Below are 19,773 nucleotides of genomic sequence, written 5' to 3'. Positions count from 1 at the left end.
AGCAGGAGCTGTGTGTAACATGCTTCACTGAAGTAATTAATAAGTGATTAATTTTGTAACTCAAGACATAAACTCAGTAATCCTTAACACAATAGTATCTAAAAGAAGGCACTTGAAAATGAATTCTTTACTTAGAGGGCACCTGAATTTATTGCATTGTTCAGCGTCAGTTTTTGCTGAAGAAAAACTAGGAGGTTTCTTTTGAATTTTGCTGAGCACTTAGTTGTTCATTTTCATGCACAGAAGTTTTGCTTATAACTTTAAGTTTCTAAAAGTGTCCTAAAGCATAGGACTGGAGTTTTCAAGTGGTTTAACTTTCTTTAAGCTCCTGGACAAGATCCTGCTTTCAATTATGTGGGCATGGATACAATGAAACTTCATTGATTCTCTCTTTCATTCAGAAGATACCAGGCTACTACTACCTATTTGGGTTTCCTTGGATGTGTGCTCTTCTTCTGTCCATATGGAATTTCAGGAATCTGGACATTCTTCCAGGATTTTTTTTTTTTTGGCATCCAGTAATCCCACCATACCATATGTTTGAAAAATCATAGAACGTCTCTTAGATCCACCCTGCTAGAGTGAAAATCTGCCCACGTTTATATCTTTGGAAGTAGACATTCTCAGTGATTCAGGTTACAGTTAACACAAATCAGCTCAGGACTGAAAGCGGTAAAGTTTTATGTGCATGGCAGTGGGCTGCATGGGCTTTGCACAGACCCTGTATTTTCCAAACTTCATTTACATAGGTTTGTATTATCTGTGCTTTTCTCTTGGGCACCAAAATCCTCCATTATCCAGAAAACTGAGAGTTAATTACAGTTGATTCTCAAAGGAGATTTGGTTTTCAAGCTCACGGGCACATCAGTGGCAGAGCACTGCCTTCATCTCCCAGAGCCTTCATCTCCTCTGACCCTCACATCGCAGGGATCCTAACTAAGCATGAATTTACCTAAACTTTTTCATCCTAAAGCGACTTATAAATTTGATTGCAATGCTGCAAATTCTTCCTTATTTAGATCATTTCACATCTCTTATTATGTTTAAGGAAATTCACAGCTGTGATACCACATGTCCCACAGACAAGGCCTGAGTGATCCCAAGATCCAGCTACCGCAGGTATGGAGGCAACTCTGAAAGTAACTGAAAGCAGTAAGTTACTTTGCAGAGTACTGAATACCACAGCAGTTACTAATACAAAGATAAAGTATGCGGTTTGCTATAACTGCAGGACTTCTGCCACATAAAAACATTTGCTGTTCTTTTCATGTCACCAATAACAGGAGACGTATATGACAGCACTTACCACTTCTGGTTGAGGGGACAGGTAAGCAGAGGGAAAGGGAAGAGGAGAGATATCTCCTAAAAAACATAGCTATAGAGACAATGTTTGAAAGAGCTAGAACTAGAACGCTCTCCTTTCTCAGAATTTATCATCTTTGCATAGAAAAAACATAGTAGCAGCAAACAAAACTAAAATAACTCACAGACAAGTACTTTCCTTCTAGCTTTGCAGTCTTCCTCTTACCATTCTGTATTCCCTGTAAATAAAAGCTATTTAAAAACCCCAAGAAACACTAATCACAGTCTTTGATGGATGCAGTTATGAATTATAATGCATACTTATGAAGCACTCTAGATTTGAAGGTTTTATGCACACAATCACAGCAGAATACCAACAAGGTCATTATTAAGGTCCTATTTCATTTGATGTTTTCATTAAGGACTTCAAAGCGAGAGAGCAACCCATACACATTTAGGGTTAACTAAAGGCCCACTTATAAAAATTTATGGGAAAAGTGATCCAAACAGTAAAAATGACATTTCTTCCAAAGAAGGAGGGATAGTCAATTCTGCTGAGCAAATACAAGAGTTACCAAAACGTTCTGTGACCCTTTCCCGATTTGAACCTCATCAAGTCATACCCCTCCTTAAAAGGCTGTCCCAAAGGCTGCCTGTGCAATCCTTGCAGTTCTCAAAACAGCTGTCATTATTAGGTATGGTAAGCACATAACTTTCTCAGGTGTTTTCTTTTCTTTGCATGGGACATACCCACTCTTGGAAACACTGTCAGTCTTCAACAAACATTAAGTATTTCAGCAAAGCTAGTCTTTTCTGAAAAGCAAAAACTTACAAATTAGTTTCAGCAAAACTAAGTTGTTAAACCCAGAGATGCCTCACTGTAAAAGGACTCTACACCTTCTAAATATATTATTTTAATTTCAGTAATAGTTTTAGGTACCAGAGATGCTAGGGTTTAGTCATTGGATAGTAGCCTAATATATGAGAGACGGGTATCCACATCCCAGTGTTTAAAAATGATCAAAAATGAAAAATCTCTCTACAAAGCAGTGACAGATCAAAGCAGTATCCTAGATATCAGGAGAGAAAAAAACACTTACATGTAGTCTTAAAGGAATTCAGTAGATTTTAGATGTGTTTTACTGACATGAGAGTGAAGACTTGAGAAACCCCCAAATTGTGACAAAACTATATTTTCACTTGTTGGTTCTTTAACTGAGATGTAACACAATGCTGATGATTATTTTTATGGACGCATCACATAAGACATGACTGGAAAACTAAAATTCAGGCTTTCCTCTACAATAAGGGCAAAACTGCTTTTATTTCCCTACTCAGATAAATGAGTATATACAATTCACTTGAGTTTCACCACCAGCCACCAGTAAATGCCCTACCCCCTAGCTAGTAAGAACTGCAACGTTACTTTCACTGTGGATCTAGCTCAGTCTACTATAGACAGTCTTTATTCTTGTCTAAATTATAATCCACTTCATAATCATCTTCATTTTTGGTGCTATCTACTGAAATGTCTTATTTTTGTATGCTTCATGAAGCTATAATAATAGTCTTTTCTTATAAAGAATAGGGTCAAGTTGCCTTCTTTCTGTTTGTTTCTCCCAGATTTTTAGTATTTGCACAGTCACATTAGGAACACACGTCACATTTTCCCCTAAACTTTATAGGGACAATTTAGGAATAAACAGATGTTTATGCTGCATCTTTGCCAAATCTTTTCCATATGATGCCAATAAATAGTCAGAATATCAGTCCCATACTTCATTCTGCCAGCATCCAAAGAAGTTAATAGTTAAGGGAAGAAGGTTAAAGGAGGCAGGCTTAATCTTCTCTTTGATATAAAGGAAGTTTTATTCTGATTTTTCATTGTACTTAATTTAGCAAGTGAGGCATTGTCTTGTTCAGCCACTTAATGACAGGACTGGTCCCAATAAGCCTTCACAAAGCTTTAGGTGTGTCCCCTAAGTCTGGTTATTCTGCTTCTGTGCACAGTGTATGAAGAACTTACACATTTCATTAATAATTTAACAAAATACTCTTAGCTGTCCCTTCAGCTGACTTCCTGCCTGGTGATACTCCTCTTCCTTCCACAGCCCATGCTGGTGCAGTACCTCAATTTTTTTTTAAGATATGTTTGTGAACTTTCAAAAAAAAAAAAAAAAACCAACTACTTCTTCCCCAGAGAGCACTGGTTGTGTTATTGGCGTGTCAGCAGGTAATCGCTTGCTTCCTGGGATCACCAGGGCAGGAGCAGTAGCCACAGGCAGAGTAGCTCCCAAAATCAACGAACAGTCAAGCTGATGGTTAGGATCTGGTTTGGCTGGTTTTAAACTGAGAGCAAAGAACTGAGTTGAGATTTAAATCAGAATTAGTAATAAAAATGTGGAAGATCAAAGGGGGATGGGAATAGACTCAAATATCTGGGGATCGCTATAATAGCTTTCATTCTAGTGTGTATTGAAAAGTATCAGGTCAGTTGATAACAAGAAAATATATTCTAATCTTATTATTGTTGCTGAATATTGAAGTGGGAATAAACTAGGTAAGCCTGTCTCAACCTTCCCATTTTTTGTCATCTTAATATGTCAAAGACAGAAGAATTAAAGGCTTGTCCTTGAATAATTTACCTCTTCTACACATACAGAAATGCTGTATAGGTTACTGTCTCTCTCATTTTCTCTTCCAACCATCCTTCACCACAATCACAAATCTATGGCTAACTGTCAAATGGCATTCTCCATGAGTAATTAAGTTTAACTATCAGGGAGGCTAACATTCCCAGAAATAAAATGTTTGATGGGGTGTTTCCCTCTATCTCACATTCAAATAGCCTGTTATAAATTGATGATACCACAGCTGACTTTTCTTTCAAATGCCAAAGCCTTTCCTATGTAATAGCATGTGAATTCTAAGTAGAAAGACATTATCCTTTATGAACTGTTTCACTGCAACACCATAGATCACTCTTCTAAATGATTTCTCCATGTTACATGAGCAAAATGCTGAACCTATCAATCCCTCTGGCTTTATGAGTCTCAGGACAGCACAAAGGCGTGAAAACTGAAAGAATATGTATTAATCCTTCTGAAAACTCAAGACTCAGCTAATGTAAAGAAGCAAGTATGCCTGACACTACTCATTTGAAAGCCACAAAGTGAATAAGTCAGACAGGGAAGGTATTGCTGTCACATTATCACAAGGAAACACAACAAACGGCGATCTACTGAGTGTGTATCAGCAAAATCTGATAATGCTAGTAAATGCATCTATCTTCCTTAATATATTTAAATGGATACTCTTGTTTTGCTCTTTCTACTAACTGGTAATCATACACTGGTGTCAGGCTCTACAGTATTTGCAAAAGATTATAAATCAAGATTTTTTAAATGTTAAACTCATAGCAGTATTATTAAAATTGATTATCCCATAAATTCCTTACTATAGCCAAATGATAATGATACAAATATTCGTTCACCTGACAATAACCTTTTATAATGACTAGCCTCAAGGCTTTGGACCAAAAGATGGTTTCAGAGGTGAAAGAAGGAGATGGATACCCCACAGCACCTTTGCCTCACTGGACAATCCTGCCTGAACCTCTTGTTGGGGTTTCAGGGATAGCCCTGGGATATTAGCTACACCAAAAACAAGTGTCAGTAAACTGACAGGAAACCAGACTTCTCAGCCAGCAACTGTTAATGGTAAGCATACTTTCAAAATTTATTTTAAATATGTCCCTACTTTCCTCCACTGAGCACCCAAGGTTGGGTGAAAGGTTTTGATTTTAAAAGGTATTATCTTTAATGTCCTAAGGTGTGGAATCAGCATTTGGCTGACTGCCAACCTGCTTCACAGAGGAGTCCCCCTGGCATGCACATCAGTGCTAGATGAATATGACATTTTCACACTTCTAACTTCTTTTAAGATTGAAAGAATCATAATCCTAGCACCACTTGCCTCAAAAAAATAGAAGACAGAGCTGACATCTAGTTTGACTGTGTTTCATCAAGTTTAATAAAATAAATCAATAGATAAATAGATAGATAGATAGATAGATAAAGCAATGCCATGTTGTTGAACAAAGATTTCTCTTGGTACACTAGCAAGGCTAAACAGAGCACTCCACAGCCACATAAATGACTGACATCCTTGGGAGGGCAGCAACTCTGAATGAATAATTTAATTCCAAATTGTAAGAGTGATTCCCTGTATCTACTGATAAATAGTGATCCAATAATCTGTTAAAGTACCTGCCCATATGATACTGCCTCCTTTGCCTCCGGAGCTATTCCAGCTGCTAAATTACATAATAAAAATAAATAGACTGTATTGTGAAATTTGCAAAAATACTCAGTGCTATTCTAATACCTCTGAAGGCAATGTGCTTTTGATTTCAATGCAAGCAGAAGGTGAATTCTCTCCATATTGCTTTCCAAGAACACACAAAACTTATGAAGTGGTGAAGTAATCGATTCAACTACAAAATAATCTGCTTATCAGACAATTTCTAAACCATAGTCCCAATTACCGTCTGCACCATGACAAATTTTGAAACCTCTAGTAAGGGACAAGACTGTCTCAGATTTTTTTGGTTTTAGGCTACTTCTTAATTTTTCTTTTCAACAACCAGAAAAAGTTAAAATGATAAGACATAATTTTCATATCTTAAAATACACAAATAAGTGTGTTGTTCATTGCTTTTTTTTCACCTCCAGATCACCATTAAAATAATCATCAAGCTACTTAGAGAAAAGAGAGTTGACAGAACCTAAGAGACAAGTAAGCCTAGCAATATGAAGAAAAGCGTAATTTGATATTCAAAGTTCTTCGTAAATCCAAGTTCCCTAAAACCAGTCAATATCTACCAGCCTGGGAATGTTATAAAAAAAAACCCCTCACAACACAGACACAAGTAGTTTCTTATACCCTCTGACAAATTAGCACTTCTGTTTGGTTGGTAAAACCACTTGGTTTGATTCATTTCCCACAAATTTCTCCATCACAGTTTGATGTCCTTGGCTGAACAAATTTCTCCCTTGAGTAGAATACACAGATGAGCTACTATCAACATCCATAGAAGCGTAATTCCCCCAAATCTTGACTAACAGTCTCTGAACTCTGCAGAGCCTCATCAATGTTTGGCAGCTTATATTGGCTTGCTAAAGCAATGTCGTAGTTTTTAGTAAAAATGTTTGTCATGCTATGAATTGCTCCTGATTTTCTAGCCAGAAAGGTCAAGTGGAACTGTTTATCTATGTTTATGCTTCAATTTAATTTTACTGGTATTTATATAATGCAAAAGAATAAGAGTATGTTTTCGTCACAGATCATGAATTCATGAATGCATTTCTTTTTCTTAAAGTTGGAATATGAAACGTAGGCCCAGAAGATATTATTGGCTAATTTAATTTACAAGGAAAATCAGAAAAGGTTGCACTCATTTACAGAGTTCTGGGAATCATCTTTTAAGCAATGTGCATTTCATATAATTTAGCCAAAACTTTAACTTTGGTAGTAAGCTACCCGGCTTCCACCTGCAAATGCAGCTGCCAGTAGAAGGTATGTCAGACTCCAGTTTCTTGTCCTGAGTCTACTTAACACAAAAGCAATCCCTTGGAGCTTAGAACTAAACAAAAATGAAACAAGTCCCTTCATTTAATTCCAAGTAACTCCTCATTAACACACACAATGCAGAAATCACTGCACACTATTTTACCACTCCATATTGCGCTTTCAAGTTATTTATTCATATACATATGCCATTACAGAAATTTCCAAGAGAAGAAAAGTAAAGTAAGAAATTTGCCTACATGTTACCATGTTGCTTGTGATGGCATGAGAGTAACTGACAAGTGCATTCATAGGGCCTTAAATGCTCCTTTGAACTGCCTGAACTTCTTCGGTGTCCTCTCTCACTCAGCCAAAAGTATGTGCACAACCATACATACACAGAAATGGACAGACACATTATATGTTCAGATAAATAACTCCTTGGGATTATTCCTTAATTCCTTGGGATTATTCCTTTGAGTAGGTTAACTACCTGAGCAGATTATGTGATCTGTTTGGAATCTGCAGCCAGTCTATTGCTTGCTTCACCTCACCCCCTCAAATAACTCACCTCAAAGCATAATGCTTTGTGTAAAATTTATTCTCCTTTCCCATCTGTTTTATCCAGTGATCTTCTGTTCTTGTCCAGTTGTTCTGCCAAGTTTACTGAGGCTCAGAGAAATTAAACAACTGGTGCAAGGTCACGTAAGTCTCAGCTCAGCCAAAACTAGCACCAGGAATTAAAAACTGATACATAAGTGCATACAAAGTAGGGAGAAAAAGGTGAAACCTCATCACTTTGAGGGTTGCTGGGTTTTTTTTTTTGCTCTACAGATAAGTTTAGGTAAATTTTGGTCCTATCAAGAATAGGTTCTCTTCTCCTTCTCTTCTTCTTCTCCTTCCTCCTAGTAGATCTCTGATGGTGCCATACAACTATCTTTTTGCATAGAAAGAGCAAGGTTCATCACAGTTTTTCTCCTCTTGTACCAACCCTGAGGGACAGAGTGTAGAAATGCGCAAAGCTGTATCCGATTTTTAAAAAGGGAAAGGCATAAGTAGCTGCTGGTAACTACATTAAACCCTCTGCTAGACAACAGAGACCCACTGTTTGTCGTTTTCTTTCTTGGAAGCTGAGAAAAACAGGACACAAGTCCTTTAAAGTGAAAAAAATTAACTCCTTTTTCTGTCCTGATTTTTAAACTTTCATGCTTTATGCCTGCAAATAACTGCATTTAAAAAAATTGTGTGACATATAATAAGACAAAGGATTTAGAATCATAGAATCATAGAATCATATTAACTCCTTTTTCTGTCCTGATTTTTAAACTTTCATGCTTTATGCCTGCAAATAACTGCATTTAAAAAAATTGTGTGACATATAATAAGACAAAGGATTTTATGAGGTAATAAAATATTGTCTGTATTAATATTACTGTTTGCCTAAGAAAAGAAGTAATAGATTTGAAAAAATGCAAGTAGGATCAGTGCGTGAGGCATAGAAAGGCTTCAAGTTGGCTAAAAAGGTGTTAAGATATAGTTGCAAAATAAAGCATACATTACTATTAATAATATATGAGGATATAATAATATACTATCTTACTACTAAGGATAGATGAGATTTTAATAATACATAACCTCTATATATTATATAAAGTTTTTTAGTTCTTGTCATCCTCCCAGCTGCATGCCAACTGCATCATGATTATTTAAAGTATGTATGTTTTTAAGTCTAAGATTTGAAACTTGTAAAAGGTCTGCAGAGGAGAAAAACTTCGAGTTCGCCTTTTTTATTCTGTATTTCCCCAGCCCCCCAAAATAATTTGTGTTTAAAATGAAACACTGACTATCACTTCCTGTCCAAAGAATAAGCATCTGTTTCCAACAGATCCCGAAAGAAAGGCAGGAATTTCAGTTGATTGCCACATTTTCAAAATATCCGCCCTCTCAAATTAGAATTTGAGATTTTTTAAAAAATCTTTTTATTACTACATAAAAGATACCTGATTTTTCTTCCTCTAATACTATCAACAGGCTTAGTTCTAAATATGGAGCATTTTCAATTTCAACCTTGAACGGGAACAGGTAATGCACAAGCATTTATGGTTCTACATGCATGAGACCCCAAATTTTCCTATACCTCCCAGTGTTGCAGATCCTTCTAATATCCTTTTAGAGTTAGGAAATTCTTTAATTACTTCCCACCATTTAAAAAAAATCTTTAGTCAAAATCCTTGGTGGTTTTCAGTTTCTCTCCTGCAGAAAAAAAAAACTTACTGTATTTGACATGCCCTTCAGCTTTAGTACTTTTGGACTAAAACACATTTTCCCTTTGTTCGTTATCAAAATCTATTTATATATTTCCATTGGGAAATATCTGAGACTCATAAAGCAATAAGAAAAAGCACTAATCCATTCATTAGCTGAGTATTTGATCTTTTCCAAGACTATCCAGGACAGAAAAATTAGACTTCACTATTTTTTTCCTACAGCAATGTAATCTTTAAGAGAAAAGTAAGAACCAAGAAAAAAAAAAAGCGCTGTTTGCTGATAGGTCTTTGAAAACATAATCTCTGAAAAATTTCCAGAAGCAACCTACAAAATGCCTCACAGAGAAAAAATAGGTATACAGGAGTCAACTTATGAAGCTTAGACATTATTTACATGGATAGTACAATCATCAAACAAACTCAGCCACACACAAGGCGGGGGGGGGGGGGGGGGGGGGGGGGGAAGCAAAACCCCTGTAATGTAGTGTTGGTAGTCATCTTTATCCAAGATGTCTCCAACCCCTCTAGTGGTACGTCTTCTCTTTTTTATATGTATACAAAAATGGAAGGATGAATGATTTTTTCCTCATTTCCCCCAATTTTTTCTTCATTTCCCCCTAGCTATTTCATCACCTCTGCAACTTAAAACAAACCAACCAACCTACAATATAACAATTATAACATGACATGAAATAAATAAATCAGTATGTTTCCAATCAATCATAAGGATGAGCAGGTCAGATTTTCTTCTGCTATGAAGTGATACATAGAGATTTCAATCATTTTCTGTGCCGCTAAATATGCTCATGGAAGCACTGCTTTGACAAGCACAGGAGAAAGAACATAATTTCAGATTTGCTCTTGTTCTTCTTATGTGCTGAAATATTTATACTACACAGATTTTATGTTGGTTCAAATACAAATCTCTCTCTCGGATATGATGTTTTTCAAAGCTTTCAGTGCTAGAATGAATCTGAAGCAGATCTTGAATTAATTTTAACACTGGCTTTGCACTAAAAAAAAAGTACAGAAGAGCTTCATGAAAAATCTATTAGATGCTCCAGCTGGGAGCAATCCTTTGCCTTGCAAATGCCAGATTATTTACTGTTCTGTCTAGTGTTCCCTTAAAAAATAAAAGTAACACTTTCCACAATGATCAAGAACGTACTCATCCTTAAAATTCCTACTGACCCCAAAAGATAGAAACAAGAACTGTGAGATAGGATTTCAAGATTTACAATTTCTCACGCAATGTAAAAATGTAAGCACAGATACAGAGTCAGACCAAAGACCCTCACAGCTCAATATTGTGGTTGTCCAGTTAGAACCCAATTCTGGAAAAGACGGCCAGAATAGGAAAAGCATAAATGATCTGCCCTTCAGATGCCCTCCTCGCCATCCTGCGCCATCTTTGCATTTAGCAAATATGGCAAGTATTTCTAACACATGTTCTTGCCCGCACACATTCTTGGCACCTAAAACTCCTATGAAAAGGAGCTTCACACCTTAAGATGGGCTGTATGAAGAACCTCCTCTTCTTTCTTTTGAACCTGTCCCTCCTTACTTTCACTGTTTTCCCCCTAGATCTTGTTTTGGGAAAGACGATGAATCATTAATCCCAGTTCACACTCAGTACATCGGCTACCTGAAATAATTTCATTGTCCCTGGCCAGCAACCTGCATGTTACTTCAACGGTGGGCTGGTTACGGTGACCCTGAGTCGGTGCAGGTCATACTCGGGGCAGGCAGAACGTGATTAGCAGCATCAGCTATAAATGGAAGCTCATTTGTCTGCCATATTATTCTTATTCTTGTTACGACAACTCTTGAGAACGCCTGTCTTAAATCATGAAAAGCCTCAGGCACTAATACATATGCGGAAGATTTCTACAGAGACTTCTAGAAACAAATACTTTATCTACTCTAACTTTAGGATAACTTCCTTCAAGCTGTCAAGCCCCAATCATTACCACGCTGCTGAAACCAGACAAAGATTTAACCCCGAGGCCTTGCACGGAGCCCCTTCACAGGGCTGTATGAATCCTGATGCAGCTGGTGGCACATGCACCACCAGCCAACGGAACCATGTTCGTGGTGTTATTTCCTGCCTCTCTCCAATATGAAGGGATAGAGTATATCTTTAAGTCATACTGCAGGTTTTAATACGAATATCCCATTCAGTAAGCATGTCAGCGGTGCTGCAAGGGCAGCTGGGGAAAACGACACCAAAACGAGTGATTAAAGCTTCAGGAGATATCGAGTTGCAAGTGATCAGGCTGGGTAAAGCATGGTGGGGAGAGAAGTGTCAGAACTAAGAGTTACAGTGCTGAAGAGAACTGCCACCGCTGCACACTCATATATTCTGAGGTAGGTATGCATGTGAAGAAGTGTCAACACCATAAGGCATAATTATTGTTTTTTTAAAAGAAAATAATGATTTTTAAAACATTGTTACTCTTCAAGTAGATTTCCTTACATTTAAAAACTATATTTTATGACAGAAAGCAAAGATACATAACGATATAATATCTTTTTTAAAAAGGCAAATTATAAAGCCATTTCTTCAAGCTTTTCTTCTGGGAGCTCAGAGCTATTATTTTTGCAACTATTTTGTTCCCTTGCCTTGTCCTGTACATCACACATTCTATACTGCAAAATATTGACAGTTTTACAAGCACAATATTGTTCCAATGATTGAACACACTACCTAAAATGTTAAAAAAGCAAATCTCTACCAAACAAACCTCAATTTCCAAACTGAGCCTGTGCAAAATGTAACTTTCGTATTTCTGAAGCAGCAGAGCTGAGAACAGTGGGAAAAAACTCAACCACCACCACCCCCGGCAAAAAACCTCTTAGACCCCACCACAAGTTTAATTCTGATATAATTAAATTTATATAAAGTAACCAAATAATTTGGGTATTAACTAGGAGCAGCAACTTATCTAAAAATCAGTCTTTTTTGAGCAAGATTGTCATTGGTTCTTGGAGAGATAACTAATTCACTGAAAGTTACTTGAAACTCAAATTTTTTAAAAATAATTTTTATATTTTCATAATATGTCACTTTTAGATGACAGCATCATTTGTTTGTGTATTAAACAACGATGCCCTAGAATAATTTTTTATCTTGAGCACTGATTTATTAGTACATAATATATGCCATTGAACTCTAACTAGATTAGCCATACTTGAATAAATCTTAAATGCTGATTATTTTGTTGCAGTTCTTTCATAAACCTTTTATATTCACATTTGTACATGGCATTCATGTATAAAAGGAAGAATTTGGGATTTTGGGGTAGCTAGAGACAGGGATTTTCTTAAAACAGGCTTTTTTTGTCATTAAACTATGACATTAGCCATGATATCAGAAAGTTTCCACCTGATGTCTTGTCTCAGCATTTCAGTAGGACAACGCCAGTGAAAGTAATATTTAGTTCTTGTATCGCATTACAGTTGGAAAGCCTTTTTATTATATTAGAATAAAGCAATGTACTAAATTCATATTTTACTGGATTTTTAGAGACAAAGTGGTCTTTAATGATTATGACGGCAATTACCGTTTCTGAAACAAAAGTCTTTCGGTCTAACATTGTGCTTCTTGACTCTCCATAGGAAAGTGTCTGTTGTAGGATTCCATTTAAAATCAATTATACTTGAAAATTTATTGAGGCCAATGTTCATTTGAAGATGTGACGGTGCCAAATTTATTTTTTTTTTCTTCACATGTAAGGACATGTTTTCCAAAATTAACAGGTTGAAGAAAAATAGAAATTAATTTTTTTTTTCCCCAATACCACTGTTAATTGGAGAAAAGATAACGATCTAATTATGAGAGGCTACGGCTTTCATTCAAAGTATTCAATTATCTTCATAAGAAACTTGGATATACAGTAAATTAAGTACCAAAAAACAATGGTGAAGTTATCTTCACTTCCAGCATTATATTAACCCACACGAGTAGTTAATTAGCTCCCAACTAAGATGATTCTTTGATGAGTACTTCCTAACATCTAACTGGTGTGAAGATGTTAACGATGTCAATATTAAATTTCACATAACAACCTATAATCAGACCAAAAAATTTCCCACTGAAAATACAGCAACAGTAACAATTTCCATCCTCCTATCATTTCTTTGGTTTGGATTCACCCTTTGAAACTGAAAAGATACGTGAAGAGAAAGAAAACATAAGGGAAGTTAGAAAACTTGAAATTGGTCATTGATTGTCACTCCTTTTTGTCACTCATCTGTAAGTCTGCTATGGACCTGCACTTTGATATCTTTCACCTTCAATACAGCCTAGAAAGACAGGAGTTTCTCAGAATGTTGCCAACCAGCAGCATACTATCATTAGTGGCAAGATCTGAAAAAGAAGTCAAGGGGTAAAAAGGAACTCACATATGAGAGGTCGTATCGCCCGTGGACTCTCTCAATGCAGGCAGAAAACACAGCAGGATTGGCACCTTTCGTTTTCAGGAACAACAGAAGTTACATTCTTCTGTCTGGGATTTTGGAATTTCCCCAACACCACCTCCATTCAGCAGAGCTAAGCAGAAGTTTTCATCTTGACAAGGTACACCACCTCAACAGGGATGGTTTTTATTTTTGCTGGTGTCCCCACCCTTTGGTGTTCCCAAGCAGAAGTTAAAAAAATATATATGAAAAGATAACGGGATGAATTTCACAGACTTTTGATGTTTCCAATCTAAACATTTTCCAAACTTTACACTCATAGAACTACAGAGTATCTTAGAAGTTGTTGCACAATAAAGTCCTGAAGCTGAGACTTTTAGAGGTTTCAGCATCATAAGACTGAGTGAAAATACGACTCACACAAAACAGTTCAGGTAACTTTTCCATTAGCTCAAAATGGGACTGTTTAAACCAGAAACAGTTTCGCTTCAGACAAGATCGGGTTTGAGGAAGGTTAGAACATTCACAAGTTCATTTATTTTCTTCTTGGAGTGATACAGGACAGACAACCAGGGAAGAAAGGTGTTCTGAAAGAAAATATAAAGTATGCTTTTCAGTGAAAACCCAGGTTTGTAGCGGTGGACACAGAAAACCTTTTGACAATCCAAACAAACTCCAACCAGAAACTGAACAAGACAGCTGCTGTCTCCTGATGGAAGCAGAGGGCTGGGACAGAGCTGGCATGTTGAATGCGGGCTGTAGGAAAGCAACACTGCCAAAAAACCTCCTCAGCCCAGATAGCCCCTTGGCTGACGTGACGTGGTCAAACACAGAAGCATCCAGTGACAATCTGAGAAATTCAAGAAGCGTTTTTCCTTTCTTAGTTGAAAGGTGTGTAACTGAAAAGACAACAGATGTCATTAAGAAATAGATATGATATCAATCACATGATGACAGATGCCCTAGCTATTTCATGAAGAATTCTGGAAAATAGATTTGAATTACTTCCTCCGACTATTTAAGCAATATTTCCTATCTGAATAGCTGGAACCAACAGGGGTTGCTTTCAAAAAACTGCCGATTTTACAGCAGCAGGCTCAGCAGAGAAGAACGCGATGTCCCATCACAGAAAACTGGAACTGCAGCTAAGGAGTTTTGCAAGTGAAAGTTAAGAAAATGAGACATTTTGAAGAACAGATGAAAACATAACATCAGACACAGTTGCTCCTAAGTTTTACAAAACTTGTGTTATGTTTGCTACAGCTCCTCTTCGTTTCACGGTATGTTGACTCTTCCCCCCACAACACATAATTGCCCAAATGGCCCTTGAGCTCTCAGTGTCAGGAGTGGTCCATACTCCGCCATGCATCCTTCCTCCATGTGCATCCAAACTTACTCATTCTCACTCACTGAAAGTGAAACACATCTCATTTATCTTTCCTTCCTCATTCTATGCAAGGAAACGTTCCTTTCTTTTTTAAGCCTGTTTCATGAGGGCTGGTGCCCTGCCTAACCCAACCCTCAGCAGCACTATCTTCGAAGTTTGCACTTAAAGAGATTCAGTAGTCTACTGACAGCATGTGGCAAGTTGGCCTGGGAGAGTCGCAGACTCCCGGCTCAGGAGGCAGAACACCTATTTCTGAATCGTTCCTCAAAAACAAACCACCATTGGCACCACTCCCTACAATATCCTATTCCTACTTTACATGGCTTATACAAGAAACAGTAGGTATTACCTCACCAGAAAAGTCAAAGATGTGCATACTAATGTCACAAGGGATGCTAAAATGCTCGGCTGAACCTTAGCCTTTGAAAAGGAAAAAAACAGAAAAGCAGAGACTGCAAGCAAATTGCATGTGCTGGAGGGAAGCGATCAAACATTGTTTTGTAAATATTAAGGATTTCTACTAGGTCTTACAGGTTTGCAATCTTTGAGGTCTTCTCTTTATTGCAGAGGAAGACTTTAAGTTCAAAAAAGACAAATGTAAGGCCGTGCACCTGGGAAAACGTATTCCAGGAGTCCAGCACAGGCTGGGAACTACCCGGCTGGGGAACAGCTCTGTGGAAAGGGACCTGGGGGTCCTGATGGACAACAAGGTCAATATGAGTGAACAGTGTGCTGCTGCAGCAAAGAAAGCCAACAGGATGCTGGGTTGCATCAACAAGGGCATCACCAGCAGACATAAAGAAGTCATTATCCCACTCTACTCAGTGCCAGTCAGGCCACACCTGGAATACTGTGTTGAGTTTTGGTCCCCGCTATACAAAAAAGATGTGGACAGGCTGGAGAGGGTTCAGAGAAGGGCCACAAAGATGATCAAAGGACCGGGAAGCCTGCCGTATGAGGAAAGGCTGAGAGAACTGGGTTTGTTCAGCCTGAGAAAAGAAAGCTTAGGGGACACATTATCACCATGTTCCAGTATTGAAAGGGTGGCTACAAAGAAGATAGAGACTCCCTTTTCACAAGGAGTCACATGGAAAAGACGAGGGGTAATGGGTACAAGTTACTCCTGGGGAGATTCTGATTGGACACAAGAGGAAAATTTCTCACAATGGGAACAATCAGCCATTGGAATAATCTCCCCAGGGAAGTGGTGGATTCCCCAACATTGGACACTTTTAAGATTTGGCTGGACAGGGTGCTGGGCCATCTTGTCTAGACCGTGCTTTTGCCAAGAAAGGTTGGACCAGATGATCCTTGAGGTCCCTTCCGTGGTATTCTATGACTTAATTCACCTCCCCATGCCCAAGCCCTGCCTTTGTGTCTTGGTACAAGGGTTATGTTATCAGATGTACAGCAGGCTTTCTGTATCTGGCAGTGTCTTAGCGTTTCTCTTCCACTCTCACAGCTATGAAGCTGAATGAATGTGAGGTAGAAATAATTAGGATTACAGGCATCTTGACTATAAACATTTCATCCCTGCCTGGATCATGCTAGGTGGCTTTAAAACTAACTCTTACTCACCTTTCACCACTTACCAACGAAATATTTGAGGGTAAGTTTATTTCTCCCCAAATTTTCTGGAGTGAATAGAACGAATGTACAGAAAAGTATCATGCAGACTTAACAACAAAAACCCAGCAAGATCCCCCGTGAACCACACACCATACTGAGCATGCAATGCTAGTCCCAGCAGTAGGAAGGAGTATGATTTTAAAAATCATATTCTAGTTATGTTCTGGCAATTTTTCTTCTTCCTTTGAAAAGTAGGAATTAATATAATTGGTACATAGAAATGTTTTGAAAAGTCAACTAGCAGGGGTAAAAAAAAAATAAATATCCAGAACAGTTTAAATTGTAACCATTAAAATTTAAATGTTTAAGTCAGATGCCCAGATTTTACAGTGTCTTTCAATGTTTTTGTCTTAGAGCGTCATTAAGGTATAGAACACTCCACAAATCTTTTTGTGAATGAAATTTTTATTTACACACTGTATCCAGAAGCAGATACATAAATCCTTATACAATTATTTTTCAAAAATGTGCAAGAAATTACTATAATTTTGTTTACAAACCAAAACACATTAAAATCAATGGACTTTGGATAATTCACTCTGTGGCGTGCTTAGTACAAATAGTGCACACCAGGTCTGAAACAGAGAAAAGTGTAAACTACAGCAATCTGGATTGTAAGTATTAACTTCATGGCACTCCATCATCACTATAAAAATTCTTTAACCCAACATGTATTCATACAAAATTCTTTAAGAATTTTTCATTATCTGTGTAGAATTTAGAACACTCTCCAGATACAATGCCATATTTCCCTTATTATGAACTACCATCTAGCCCATTTTTTATTTATAAAGAATGCTTGCAATTTCTGTTCTTTGCAGTCGTAAAAAGATTTTAAGAAATTAAATTGGCAATCATTAATTTATCCATAGCTTAGCTCAGAATTTGAAAATTTAGTAACAAAGAAATACTTCTTATCAGAATCATAGCCCATATATTGCTGGTATGGTGTTTTCAAATTATAATTCCAGTATTCACATAGATGAAATGCATCAAAACAAAACCTGCACAGATTTCACTTAGCCCAGCAGTCAACATTCACAGGAAGAAATTGGCTTTAACAAATGTAAAGTCAGCTCATCTGAGAACAAAGAGTTTGATTAATAATTGCATTTCTGATCCTTCTGACAGAAAAACATTTTGGTAAAAAGATGGCATTCACTATGTCAACAGCAGGATAAGTGCTATATCCTTCAAACAGATCAAAACACAAATCACTTTCAGTTGTTTATAACACTGGCTTACAAAAAAAAGACCCACAGAGGAAATTGTGCAAATTTATTTTACTATTTCCAAATACAAGGTGTTGTTTTACTCTTCTAATTGGTAAAACAATGTTATCAATAACTTTAATCATTTCAGATGCTCCAAAAAGGAGTTTTATTTCAAAGTTTCATTTTCAAAAACATTTTTTCACAATCCGATTGCATAAAAAGCATACCTTTCGAACCCTTGAACTGTTGTGCTGAATAAATAGCCATATTTCTACTCTATAAGGACCATAGTTATCTTTTATTCCTAGTGTATCTACTTCCAAAGGTCCCCAAAATATCCTCGGTCATTCTCCGTTTATTTGTCAAGGACACTTTGTTCCTCTAATTTTCATGAAGCAGAAGTCAACACAATTTTTGTGGTTACTTCGAGTACTTCTAAATTGCCTCATAACTAAATGTTACTGTGTTTCTTTTATATTAATCTTTATTATAAGAAATTGTAAGTATCTTTAATGTTTTCAAAGTCATTTTTCTGGGTTCCTTCTGCTGGCTGGCCAGTTACCTCAGCATGAAACAATACTGTGAGGTTCTGATTAATGAAACCTGTAAAAATAAGTATTTGTGTCTACTTATTACTGATTTAAAGTATTTTGAGCTTAGTAGAAATATCACCATTTTTTATTTAGAAACAAAGTGCTATATGGTTCTCGCATCCTAGGCCTCAACCACTTTACAGTGTTCCTTTTGTGGAAGCTTTTGGGGGGGAAAAAATGACGAAGTTAACTTGACCTGATTAAGATCGCAGATGAAGAACACAGCAAGGAAGGCAATTCAAAAACTGGATAGCTGAACCAAAGTTTAAAAAAAAAAGCATCAACACGTATGACTGAACAAACTGAAATTTATAAAGGCATGGGCAAGAAATTTAGCATGTGTGTTCTTGCATGTTTTTCAATTCAGCAATAAGACCAGGATATTATAGCTTCAACTATTTAAGTTTCAATGCAATGACTGCTAAATTAATGCATGTGGCGTAGTATAAACATATGTTTAATGCATTCAATAGTGGTATTAAATGGCAAAGAAAATATTCAATATACTATAATCTTTCAAAGATTCTGTAGAATGCATAGGCCCTCTAGCTTGTACAGGGAAAGAATTTTTAAAGTGAAGAAAATGCCAGAGGTTTTCTTCCAAAAGTATGCATCTGAAATCCATAAAAGTGATTTTCTTTTCCTCCCCACAGACAGAATCAGAACACTGTACCATACAATAGGTTATTGTGCCTTTTTGAATAAAGTTAGTGATCCTGATTCGGGGGGGAGGGGGAGTTGGGAGGAGGAAGTCAGTAGAGGAAAAAAAGAAAACAGAATTCACACTTGCATACATATATCTCAATGGCAGAGCCAACAAATTATGCATATAGACTGCTCTAGGTTTTTTTTTAAGTTTAAAACTTTATCAGACTAAAGAAGAAATCCTTATTCTCTCTCCCTTAAAAGCAAAGGCAGCCTTTACCTACCTTTGATTTTTTTTTTTTAGTTAAACATTATGGTCAAAAAATAAATTAAAAAAATATAAATTTAGTCTATCAATTCAGGCAACCCAAGATGTAGTGCTATTGCACCACCTTGCAGCAATACTGTATTCATTACTAAAGACTCATTTCAGGGGGCAAAAGGCTAGATTAAACAAGGAGAAGAAAATGACCTAAACAAGAAAGCTGTATCAAAGAACAGCCTTTTCTAAGCTGATGTTTACTGACTAGCAACTCCTACCAGAGATGGGGAAGATGACATTCTAAAATATAAAACGGGGGCAGAGGCAGGCAAAGCAAGCCTCCCTCCCAAGCCAGCCATGACCCCTTTAACAAATATCTCATAAAAGTGATAGAATCACAGGGGGAAAAAACCTGAAACAAAACAGGAAAATGCCATAGATTAACCCTGCATGACGAAAATATTAGTGTAGAACCTGTACTCCCCCA

At 37.0% G+C, this 19,773-nt stretch overlaps 1 protein-coding gene across 1 annotated transcript in view; it reads right to left on the bottom strand.

Moving 5' to 3' along the window:
• SOCS6 (suppressor of cytokine signaling 6) overlaps positions 1–19,773 on the bottom strand; it is a 23,089-nt gene that overhangs the window by 176 nt on the left and 3,140 nt on the right. The window contains exon 2 of the mRNA XM_009333487.1: positions 4,801–4,806. The gene's annotated coding sequence lies outside the window, so the exon portion shown is untranslated. The remainder of the gene's footprint in view (positions 1–4,800; positions 4,807–19,773) is intronic.

Source organism: Pygoscelis adeliae, unplaced genomic scaffold, assembly GCF_000699105.1.
Source record: "Pygoscelis adeliae isolate BGI_AS28 unplaced genomic scaffold, ASM69910v1 Scaffold140, whole genome shotgun sequence".
Lineage (NCBI taxonomy): Eukaryota > Metazoa > Chordata > Aves > Sphenisciformes > Spheniscidae > Pygoscelis > Pygoscelis adeliae.
Note: the sequence above shows the minus strand (reverse complement) of the source record. Positions and strands in the feature narration are given on the sequence as shown.